The sequence below is a fragment of the Anas platyrhynchos genome, chromosome 3 (genome assembly GCF_047663525.1).
Source record: "Anas platyrhynchos isolate ZD024472 breed Pekin duck chromosome 3, IASCAAS_PekinDuck_T2T, whole genome shotgun sequence".
NCBI classification, from domain to species: Eukaryota; Metazoa; Chordata; class Aves; order Anseriformes; family Anatidae; genus Anas; species Anas platyrhynchos.
In genome coordinates, this window is record NC_092589.1 from 87,466,176 (window position 1) to 87,479,548 (window position 13,373).

Consider the following 13,373-nt stretch of genomic DNA (forward strand, 5'->3'; position numbering starts at 1 on the left):
GCAGTCTAAATCCTTCTTGAACAGGTAGCAGGCATCCCAGCTGAAACTGGTGTCCAAGCACTTCTTCAAAGCCTTAGTGTTTTCTATAATTGTTATCCTGCTAAAGTGGACTGTAAAACCCACAATTTCTGAAAGGCATATCCATGACTCAGAAGAAATGTAGCTCCAGTGTGCTATGTCTCTGTGACAAATTCAAGTGAAGCCAGAGTGCAACAGAGGTTTAGCTCCCCTCAGGGTGTGGCCTATGAAATCTTAGAAATGCAAACAGATTTAATTAAATCAACAGTAATCTCCACCAAAACCAGTCAGAGCTGTGGCATTTATTTCTCAGATATTTTCAAGAGAGGTTATGAATCCACCATATCAATTTGTAAAACGAAGAGTGGGAGGTGGCACTGTCTTACTGCTCCCTTGAAATAAGACAACAAGTTAGATCCTGGCTAAGACTGTGAAGATCTGCATTCTGACTGGATCTGTTTCAATGGGAGTGCTAGATTAGGTAACCTCCAGAGACCTCTTATAACCCATGCCATTTTGTGATTCTGTTCAAACATGCAACAGAGTGCTAAGGAGTTTCAAACACCACATTAGAGAACAGAAAGAATATTAAAGGACCCTACATAGCATCCATCACTGCATGTACTGTATGCAAAGGTTTGTAAAACCATGTCTGATACTCCTTATTCATTAAACCTTTAATGCAGTGAGGGGAAAAAAAGACTGTTCTTAAGCATTGTGTAAAGTATATACACAAAGTAAAATTTATACTTACAGCTACAGTTATATAAGTCCAGCTATATAATATTTTAAGTATATTAATTATACTTATGGATATATAAGTAGATAGTGACATATAAAAACATATAAAACATCATTTTTTTTCATGATAAGTGTAGGGGAACATTGTGGTCTCTGAAAAGATAGATGAAATTTACTGTTAAAATTGTCATCTGAAACAGACCTAAGCATCTCAGCAATAGTCTCCAGATTGCCTGTGTCACTGCATGGTTTGAAGTCTCAGGCCTGAAATGACCCTTGTTACTTGTCTGGCCTCCAGCTGTTGATCCAGGAGGTCACAGGTCTAGCAGAGGCAGTGGGTCAGATCTGTCAGCCATATTTTGACTGCTTGGTTCCCTTTGGGAACCTCAGATGACACAAGACACATGTGGGGTAAGTCAGTCTAGCCCCTTGGGATTTTTTCATCAGCAGCTTAATTCTGACCGTAGTTACTCAATCTCTACCAACACTGTCTTAGAAACTTAACTCCTGTGAAGAAAGAGAAATTACATTGAGAAACCTGAATTTGTATTTCTTATTCTCAGTCTGGAACCTTTGCTGAAACATGAAGGTGGATTTGGCTATTTGTTTAGAGAAAAAAAAAATAAAAAAAAAAAAATAATAATAATAAAAAAAAAAGAGTGAAAGGCTATAAGCATAATTTATGAAATTTCAGAAATTTCTCAAAAATTACTTTCACTACTGTTACTACTACTACTGCTACAACTAATATTACTCCGTGTACTTTTATAGTTCTCCCCAAAATAATTGCCATTTTTTACAGTGATGAGAGAAAGTAAGAAAAGTATTTGGTCCTATCTTTTATGTCTGTTTATATTTTTCTTGTCTTTTTATGAAGAAAATACAGAAAAAATAAAGATATACAAATAATGTGTCCTCTATTTTGAAAATTATAGTTTTATATTATAATTTAATTATTATTAATTTAACTATAATATAATTAAATGTATTCTTTTAAACCAGAATCTTATATATAAGCAGATTCATCTGTTTAGGCAACACAATCTCATATCAGGGGCTAATCAGTCACATAAAAATAGGTTTTAAAATTATAGATACACGTAGTTTCTTGAATTTTACTTTCAGTAGGTGCCTCATCAGAAATGCTAGGATTTTATAAATGATTTATCTCATTTAGGAGGTACAATAGATGCAGCATGAGCAGCAAATGGGTTTCGTAAGAATACTGGACTGCAGATTAACATTTTGAATCAATCAATATTCATGGTGTCTCTTTAAGCATTAAAAAACTTTGCCCTCTTAAATGCTAATAGGATGTAATGTTCTGCACCTGTTATATCACCTTCTAAGTAGGGGTCTCAAGGTAATTATCAGGCATCCATAAATTAAGCCTCAGAAAATCAATGTTACATCAGATTATTCTCTTGGAAGTGAAACAGGAAAAGAATGTTTCCATGTCTTCCTGGAGGTTATGCAAGAAATGTTGTAGAGCAAAGTTAACAAAACCAAAGACAATATTCCACGAAGTACATCCCACTAAGTTACATGAAAACTCCACAGAAAGTTCAGAATCATTTCTCTCCTATTTGGGGTATTCTCTAACCTTCATTAAGGGCTCTTTATTAAGACCCCAGTGAAAGATGTGATTAGTTTCAATCATTCCTTCTAACACTCATTACATTGCATACATCAACCACAAATTATATTCACCATCCTACCACTCAATTTCCTAATTCCTTCTGTAGTTCCCCTGAAGGTTATGTATAGAATCATATACAAATGTAATAGATATGAGTAATCATAATGTTTTCCAGTGTTCTATATGTCTGCAGGTATATAAGTATATTGGGACAAATTCTGTTCCAATGATTGGATGGTTCCTTTGAAGCTGAACATATTTCTGACTGTGCAGGCCTAAACCTTTAAAGATTGTAATCAGGAAAGGGGTACACCATTGTTGTCATTGCTTCAACTCCTCTCAGTAGAAAAGAATTACAGTCAACAAACACATTGGATATTTTCCTTTTCTTTTTACATTCACTCCTGGCTCTTAATAATCAAAGTTGTAAACAAACTGAGTCAGAACACAAAGGCATATTCACAACATTTTTGTTGTCTGTGTCTACAACTCTGTGACTCTAGCACTTCTGATAATTTTAGAGGGAGGAGTCTGAAAAACAGTCACAAATTGGAGCAGCACAAGTAAATTCAAACAATCTCTATGATTCCAAAAGTAAAGTTGCTATTGTAGTCTTATGTAAAGAAAATTACAGCAGCCCTTATCTTCTCTACAAATAAGCAATCACTCATGCTTCAGTAACTGCTGAAAAGATGATAAAGATGATTCCTGAAAATCCATCTTATGACAATGACACAAACAGAGGGAATGTTCAAAGACAGGGTTTTGGTTTCATTCCCCAGGAGAGAGATTTTCAAATAGATTTTTATAAGGAAAGAGAGATCATATGGAGAAACGTTCTATCAATGATTTAAAGGAAACAGGGAAGCCAATAAAGAATGAGAAGAGGTCCCCAGAGTCCACTGGCATTTCCAACATAGAGAAAACCTGTCAGGGATATTTTATTTTATTTGGGGGAGGGGAGGGTAGCCAATGGGAGTTATAGAAATCCTCAAAAGGTTTTAAAGTTAAGCAGGCAATGACAGGCAGTCTATCTTTTTGTTTTAATAATATCAGAGTTCAATGATTTCTTTTTTTTAATAATTCCCACTGAAGACACCTCTCTTGATGAAAACAGAATTAACCAGCTAAAAACTTCTTTGTCAGTACTTTTATTCAAGACCTTGTCTTGATATTGCCTTGTCTGGTATCTTGAAAAACTTGAGAAAATATTACCCTATGCAAGAAAGGAAATATTTATTATTATGATTCAAACGTGTCATTAAAATAACATCAACTTCATTAAAAATAAACAGAAAGCAAAAAACTTTTGCAGGAGCTGCTGTTAATTATTATGTTTCAAATACAGTATTTTAATGCAGCAATAATGTAGATACATAGTACAATTACTGGAGTAGCAAAAAGCCAAGAAAGAGGACAAAATACATACAAATTAATCATCCCATCTAAACTCACAAATGTTGCTATGATACCACACACAAGATATCTGTATACAGAAATGACTATTTGTGAATAATCAAATTATTCACATAATAATCATCCTTCCAATTTTAAAATGCCTTCACTATCAAAAAAAAAAAAAAAAAAACCACACAAAAAACACTTTTTAACATTCTTATCCTCCCAGAGATAGGCAAGGTTTATGGAAATGAGTTAGACCAATCAACAAGGCTCCAAATCATCAAAGCCTGGCAAATCCCTGACTCCCACAAACTGCAGGCTTGGGGATCTGGCTCAGGGGTTTTTCTGAAGGTCACACAGAATATCTGTAGATGAACAGAGAATTCATTCCAAATTTCTAAAATCTGAGAACATTATTCTAATTACACTTCCTTCAATTCCTTAGGAAGCAGCCTTAGGAAGACTGCTAAGATAATTTTACTCTATGTGCGGTACTCTGATTTTTTTTACATATACATGTAGGTATCTCGTGTGACTGTAAAACTATACCCTGCTCAGTGGCAAAATATAAGTGGGGGTAAGGGGTTAATGGTGCTAGGTTGTTTCAATTAGTTTTAATATTGCATAGGTCAGGATATATATATATATATATATATAAAATAATAATAATAATATTAGTTTTAATATTGCATTATCTCAGTTACTTATTCAGTTGACAGTTTTCTTCAGGTTCTTATTCAAATAATACTCAATTTTATTTGGTTTATGTAAAGGAATATTTGTATAGAGGTGAAGTAATTTTCTGAACACCTGCCTTGCCTGCGCCACCCCAGCCTCTCCTTGAGGAGTATACACTTTTTATCTACGGCATGAGGCATATGTTTTAACTGCAGTCTCTGATTCAGTCATTAGATGTCCCTGTGCACTGTGAGGGACTGTACAGTGCATAGTGCCTGGTAAGCAAGACAGAGTTGAACTACACTGGTTCTGGGAAGTCTGGATAATGCATTTACACTTGGTACTATCCTATTGAATACATTTATCCTCTTTAAGGTCTGTTATTTACCATTTGGCAGAATCTAAGTGATTTCATATCCAGAAACATCAATTGGCTAATCCTAGTTAAGTAGCATTGTTCCTTTTATTCACTAGGACAAGATGTTGTCAGCTGGCCTTTAAATCAACCCCTTTGGTTTGCCCAGATTAGATTAGATTAATTAGTTTCACCAATGAGAACTAAAGGTCAAACTGAGTTGCTCATGTGCCATGAGCATCTCTGCATCTTCCTTTCCCTCTCTGTTTGCACCTGTGCCTTTTTCCAGCTGTCTGGGATTCATTCTCTACCCATCCTCCTTGTGTAATATAAAAAATCTGCTGAATAACAGATCAGATTATATGGGGTTGAAAATTTGTTGATTTTCTCAGAGGTTTATAGTTTTTCATTAGACTGGAATTCCAGTCTTAGCAGTTTTATAGTCATGTCCCCTCGTATTTGCCACAAGTTAGTTAAGAAGCACTAAAAAAAAAGTGAACAATGAATCATAAAACACAAACGTGGGTATAAAATAATACACAGTTATTCCCTTGAGACCATAATCAACTTCAACAAGACAAGAGCACTGACTGCACAATTAAAGCAAAGCAGAGCATTTTGTGTTATATTGAAAAGATAATTGTTTTCTGCCTTATTAGGAAGAGGAAAGCATGTTCACAGTGCACTCAACAAGTGCTGGAAGTTTCAGCACCAACCATCAATACCAAAATATCTATCCTGCATTTGTGGACATGAAACAAGCCTTGCAAAAAAGCTTTGCAAAAACTGAGGAGAGAAAAGGTGCTTTTCTGCCCTCTGACTTGGCAAGCTGAACTCATGCCTTACAATATGTTCATATTCTCTAATGCTTCAGCAGCTGTCAAGTGAATTTCACAAAGCCCTTTTATATTATGAAGTGGAAAATATATTCAGAAGCATCAGAATTCACTCATATTGAATGTTTTTTCTCTGTAATGAAGTCTGTGCAAATGTAACAAAAGCAACTACTGTAGCAGTGATTCTAATTACCTTCCGAAAGCACGGAAAGAAATGCTGACATTTTAATGGCAATTTATCCTCTGCAGTTTAACGAAGCTGTATGTTCCTGTTATTGCCTTATATCGCTTCGAGTATTATGAACATGTGTAGGACTGTGTAGGTTTCCACACCCTCAAGATATGTTTCAGGAAAAATATTTTAGTGAACCTGTTACTTTTCATTATTTTTGTATTTTGCAGAAAATACCATAAATGACTTATATATATTTTTTAAAGAGTTTCTGACAAAATTTGTCATGACACATTTGTATTTGAACCAATCTTTGTGGAGTCCAGATGCATTTTTAAATTCTTGTATTAAAAATAAATAAATAATAAGGTCTCTATGAAACAGCAGCCAACTTTTATTATCCAGTCACAATCCAAAACAAACCAAAATCTAAAATCAAAACAACAAGCTAGTTTGGCTTGGTGTTTTATTTATATCATGTCTTTGCTGCTTATTTATATCATTCTAAGATTTCTGTCTCTGTAAATTGTAGCTGACAATCTCAGAAGGAAACAAATACATTTATTACACTGAATTAGAAAACTATTAACTGAAGAAAAGCTTGTATACAAGGTTTCAGTCATACAAACACATACAAATGTGCTACACATTGTTCACAAGCAGAAACAGTAGTTTTGATTAGACTAATCATGTATTTTAATACATTAGTTTGTAGAACTCAAGCCAAATATGTGATGGAATCAAGTCCTTTATTAAGAGTACACTTGGGACACTTTGTTACAGGACCCTTCAGATTATAGCTCTCCATCTGTTGTGTGTTAAGGGAATTAGAATAAAGCTAATTTAAGAGCTGAAAGGCAATGCACTTTCACTAAAAAAGCACAAATCCAGTCTACTAAGAGGGTTAAGAGAAGAATCAGTAATGCAAATATAAGATACTTATCTGATACTGGCTCTGTGCAGTTTTCTGGAAGGAGAAGCTGTCTTCCCGTTCAGCAGATGTCCTCCCTTCAGTCTCTGCAAGTTTGCAGTAGACCCATCTGCTGCAATCCTTATCTGAATTCTATAGAAGACAATGATTAAGTCTCATGTGGGACTTTTCAGCTACTTTCATAAAACACTTAAACTGACAACTATTCTACAGCATGAAATTCTTTGAGGAAAGTAATATAACTTAACCAATGCAATAAAATTAAGCCTGTAACATAACATATAGCAACCCAAACTTAAGTCACATTAACTGCTTTTCTGAAGTAAAGTCAGCTATAATATGAAAACATTTCTCCTTCTTTGTGAATACAGATGTGATTTTGAAGAAATTATGATGTATCACAGAAACTTTCCTGTATCTTTCAGTAGGCTCTGTAATGTTGAATGAAGAACTATGTGTCTTTGTTTTGTTTCTCAGCCAATCTAGTGGTTGTATTCAATAAAGAAATGTTATTTCTGCCAGGAGAACCACTTGTACCTCTAGATCTGGGTATATAGAATCAGAATTCTTCATCACCATGAATGACATTTTTAACCAGCCTTGTTCCCATGAGACATGCAACATGAATGGGTTCAAAACAACTCCTATAAATTCAGATGTTTTTATGTACGTTTTGCTTATTTGTTTATTTTGTTGTGATATTTGCTGGGTAAGCAATGTTTCCAAAGTGCTACAGAAAATCAATGTCAAAAGTCTTGCTGGTGGAATTCTAATGAATTGGAAAAATTTTACCATGTTACTTAATCTCTGTTGCCTTTGTTATTGGGAATATTTTTTGTCACATGTGATAAGACTTATTGTTACTGCATTAGGAATAAAATGAATACTGATAAGAGGCTATTAGAAATTATGAAAATTTGATCAGCCTGTCATATTGTAGCAGAACAGAAGTCTGTTTCTCTATTCAAAAAAAAAAATTACATTATGAAAGAACACGGAGTACTCTAGCTCACTTTCATAGCCAAAGTAGGAATATTGACAGTGGTCCTACACACAGATTTGTAAAGTATGTCTAAGATTAGATTTCAGTCCATGTCTCCCAACATTTTAGCTGACTTATCAAAATTCTTGGAGATTTAGGCAAAAGTCACCTTTTTTTCTTGGGTGCTTCATGAATATGCATAACACCATATTTCATTGACTTTCATCATCATTATTCCTCACACTGTTATCATTATGTGTTTGTTGCTATTGGACCTTCTGTTTCTCTTTCTATTTCTTCCTTATGACCCATTTTATTTCATTATAACATCTGCATTCCATTCTCTTTTGATTGTGTAGGTTTGTTTGGGTTTTTACACTTGGTTTCACATTATGCTTCTGGATGAAATCCTGGTCACTGTGAGGGATTTTTGCTAATCAGCTCCATAACAACAACTCATTCTTTTAATCTACACAAATCAACTTCTCTTTTCTGACCATCATGTGTCATAGTGCCTAAAGCATGTTTGGAGTTTTTATTTACTTAGGGAAGTTATGTTTTTTAGCACAGAGCTTAAAAACATGTAACATTTCCCAGAGTGGCCACTGATCACTGCATATCCTACCACAGTGTTAGACTTCCTGTGAAAAGAATATCTAATACGGTGTCCCACATACATGTTGCAGGAGATTTGGCAGATTTCTGACCCCAAATCGACAGCACTAATCCTGAAACAATTTGTACAGCACCCTGCCCAATATAACTGACCCAAAACCCTGACCTGAAGCTCAGATCAACCACAGACATCCCACAAGCTTATTCATGGAAGCCCTTAGGACACAGCAAAATAGCTTATTAATAAGTATTTCTCTCTTTCTCTCTCTTTTTTTTTTTTTTTTTTTTTTAATCAGTTGCCCAGATTGCATTGCTACTAACTGCAGCAATGCTATTTCAGGGATTCCCGCTTAGTGAGGCTTAGTATTCCCTTGCATTGTTCTCAAAAAGCTATTTTATTTCCCAGAACAATAAATGCTTTCCAACTTCCAGTTTCTACACTAAGTTATGGAGACATGCCTGCCTTGGATGACAATGAGATGCAGGGGAAAAGAATATGGAAAGAAAAATGGGAATAAGTAACCATTTTATGTTACCTTCAGTATGACAAATGGACAGAATGCTGCTTTCACCTTGTCCTTGTAGTGTAGCATGGATAATCATATTGTCATATATTGCACGTAAACACAAATGGACTTCACATATTGCTACACAAGTTACAAAAGGTCTCAACAGAGGTCACTCAAACTAAAACCACAGGCATCCGTAGTAAATAAGGCAGTGGTAACCCTCCGAAGACATTGTTTCTTTTCATACTAAGCTATTCAAGCTTCTTGAAGAAGTTGAAGATGCAACCTAGTGCTGCATGTACCCATGTCCTCATGTTCCCATGCATGTGAAGAAAGGTCAATGAGACTTGTATGTTTTAAGTGTTATTTTATAAAAATGTTCTATAAAAAACTGAAAATTTTTGATGGAATCTGGTGCCCAGGAAGATCCCCCAAAGAGTTTTCAGCCTAACTTGATGGTGACAGTAAAGGTGTTGAGTTCCATAAGCAGGACCTGTTTGCAGAAGCAGATCTCTAGCAGGCAGCAGTAAAATAGCTGCCACTAGCACCCTCAAGACATGGCAACAGCTGCCTCTAATGACCTTCAAGCACTGTGTGATATTAGCTCTTATTATGTTTGTTACCATAGTGCTTAGGAAAGTGGAGCTTGCACAATATATACACAGCATCCCTGCTCCACAACAGCTTCTTATCTAAATAGACAAGCTGATAAAAGCTAGCGCAAAGGATTAAATATACAAACAGAGCAAGAGGAACAACTGCCTGCAAATTTTATGTGTGCTACTCTGTTTACTTGTCCTTTGGGCAGAGTTTAATTAGTAAGGGATTAGCTGACAGATAGTCAGAAGACAGGATGGTAAAGAAAGTCAAGGAGAGGGAGGGAGGCTGAGATGGGAGTCTGTGAGAGGAGCCTCAGGGATTGCAGAAGGTGGCTGCATGGTACAAGGGAGAAGTATTCATACGCCAGACTGTAAAAAGGCAGACTGATGGCTGTGGTGTTAACTGTAAAGGGACAGAGGCACAATCCTGTCTTGCCATTAATGGGCTTATAGCAAGGAGGCAGTCCTGAATGGTTATTGCTGTTAGAATACTCAGCCTGCCTACAGTGTGTCTCACTTGGGATTATCATTACAGGGGCATAGCTGTTATACAGAATGCTATTTGTTTTAACATCCTCAGAACCAAAATCAGCCTTGAGCTGGTTCCTCCAAAAGCTTTTGTCTGGCTGAGTGCTGATGGGGTGCAAAAAGCTGGTGCATCCTACCGGGTACCTATGCTTTGCTGTTCCAGATCAGATAGCTGAGGAGCCCCAGGGACCCCCATCTCTTTAAAACCCCACTTATTTCAGGGCTGAGATGGCAGGAATCCATGTAAAATGTCCTTACCCATTTGCACTGAGCAGAGCACCAAATCTAGTTAAAAACAAGGACTGGTTTCTGAAGTATGCTTTGTATTGTGTCATGGGGAAGCTGCGGACCAGCCATCAAGGTAGCCACCAAGAAATGGGAGTCAGAATTTAAAAGATGTCAGAAAAAAAATAGTGAAATAAACTGTCATGATACCAAAATCCAATGCAGGGGCTGAGAAGGACGGTACAGTGGCATTGTTTCTTTTTCCTAATAAAAATGTAAGACATGCAGCTTTCTAAAGGATAATTCTCTTGTGAATTCTGAAGGCAGGGGATATCCATGTGTTGCTGTAGGCTCCAGTGAAATGTAGAGGGAAGGAGAAACTGCCAGTGGAGGGTGGTATTGTACAACATAAAATAAGTAGCTTCTCTTACTTTGGAGTTACCAACCAGGAGTAGCAGTTAAACCCCACAGTAATCCTCCATTCTTAGTTTCCAAAATAACACACAGTGGTGGGCTGGAAAGCACTTTCAGGTCAAAGACATGAAGAAGATGAGAAAACTGCAGAAAGAAGTAGAATGAAATAAGGAGATGTGGAATGTAAATTAATATGTGTATATATACATGTATATATATATATGTGTAAAAATAGATCGGAGAAAAATTGAAGGGTTAATTTAGGATTAATTCTGGACTGAAGGAGAAGGAACAGGACCTCATCCAGGAACAACAGATTTCCTGATGCAGATTCTCCCTTCCTGCCATTCATATGCAATGTCAATGCTATGCAGAGGGTAACAGCACCCTAACTGAAGGATACAGGTTATAAACTGGAATTAACAACCACAATTGATCCTGCTTATACTGTGAAAACATTTTTGAACTCCTGTCCTACTTTGGCCAATCCTGTGTGCTCTTTTACGAGAATGAGTCATCTTTAACTGAACATTTATACAGTGTACCTTGAATAATTGAAGCCTACTTTAGCAATCACTGATAAGAAGTATGATTTTAAAATACAAACCTGAATATGTGATTGACACCATTTCTAACACAAAGGAACTTTTGCCAGACCCCAACATTCTGTTTCAGAAATGAACAAATTCTAGAATTTATTGTTTTTCTTAATCTAAAATTTTCTTTCTTTAAAATATAATTTCAGATTTCTATACATAATATACTCCTAACTGTACATTGAGTAAATTCTTGTTCTGTGTAGGTTAGACTTTAAAATATTTGTGTGTAAATGTATTGGCCACATCAAAGAATCACATTGAAAATACTGTTCAAAGATAAATGTGGCTTGTAGAGGACATATAGCAGGCTAAAATGGTGTTGAAACAAATCTGAAAAAGTTACATGTTCATTTACAGTTGTTTCTGTTCACTTACTGTTAGAGAATTATACATCCTCAAAATGGATAAAGTAGGAAGGGACGTTGGATGTCATCTAGTCTAACCACACATTAAGATCCAGGTCAGTCAGAACAGGTTGCTGAGGACCACATCCAGTTGGATTTTGAATATTTTCAAGAACAGAGACTTTACAACCTCTCTGAATAGCACTGTTCCAGGGTTCAATCACCCTTATATGTAAAAATGTATGCTTAAATGTTTAAACAAAATTTCTTGCATTTTAGTTTGTGCTCATTGCCTCCTATCCTTTCAAGAGACATCACAAAGAAGTTTGTTCTGTTTCTTTTACCCCTTCCCATCACTCACTTAAAAAAATGTTGTTAAGATCCCCCTGAGTCATCTCTTCTCAAAGTTAAACATCCCAGAAGTACTCAGCATGTACAGTAGTGCATGTATAATACATTTCACCCTTTAGACTAGTACACTGAAACTGAAAACGCTTCTAGAAAAAAAAATCTGTAAGAAAGAAAAATTAATGGCAATCAGCAACTTCATAGAAAAGCAAGGTCACAACCTGACTAAATAATATATGACAAATTCTCAAGCTGTTTAATGAAAATGAAAAAGCAATATTTAAACATGAGAATGACTTCAAAATTACAACTTTCAGAAATAATAAAAATATACCTTACTTTTCACAGAAATTAGTCAAACCTTTTTTTTTTCTCTTTGGAATGTACAATGAATAAGAGCTTATCTATTGTTTATTCTCCTTAAAGTTTACCAATAACAAAATATCAAAATGAGAAAGGGCAGCTGAACAATACAAATGAGAATCATAACATGGTTTGAAAGAACTAGTACAAACATCTCTTTGTCAGTAGCCTGCATCAGCTACGTTTCCAAAAGGATGGTCAGGCACTGGAATAGGCTCCCCAAGGCAGTGGTCATGGCACCAAGCCTTCCAAAGTTCAAGCAGTGTTTGGACAACTCTCTCAGACAGACGGTTTTGGGTGGTCCTGTGTGGAGGCAGGAGCTGGACTCGATGATCTTTGAGTGTCCCATCCATCTCAGGATATTCTGCGATTCTTTGATTCTAATGTAGCAGTGAGATGCAGAATTAGGCCCAGCTGCCACAGAGACATTTGGAAAGAATGTAAAATGATACTACAACTTTATTGAACATTTTAAAACAAGGTGACTAATGATACAAGGAAAAAAAAATCTGTACAGACACAGAATGCATGATCTAAGCAATGACATGTATGATACTGTCAGCTGCATAGAGAAGAGAGAGAAATCCTTCAAAAACATAAAATAAGCTTATTTAGATGATAGGCCAGGACATGTAAAGTCAATTTGCTTGGTGTATTACTGAAAGTAACTGAAGCAAAAAGACAAATAATACAGATAACAGCAGTGTTTAAGTTACTTAAAAATTTCTCCAAAGCTTGCCAGGCATAGTTCAATGCAACCTCAAAACTACTTCCAGTTTCTTGCATTTTGTTAAGAAAATCTTGGAGTGAAGTTCAGATATTTACACTTGCTACAGTTAAACTTAGTTAATGACAGTCATCATCACATGTGTAGATCAGGAAGTTTGGGGCTATGGTCAGGACCAAAAAAGTCGTGCTGACTGTCAGAACAGGTCCAAACCTGTTCCTTGCTGGAAAGAAAAAAAAAAAAAAAAAAAAAAGCAACACTCATCTGAAAAAGGAGAGTAAGAAATTGTTACCAGAACATTTAACCTTAGCACAGTATAGCTTCCACCAAAAAAAAAAAAAAAAAAAAA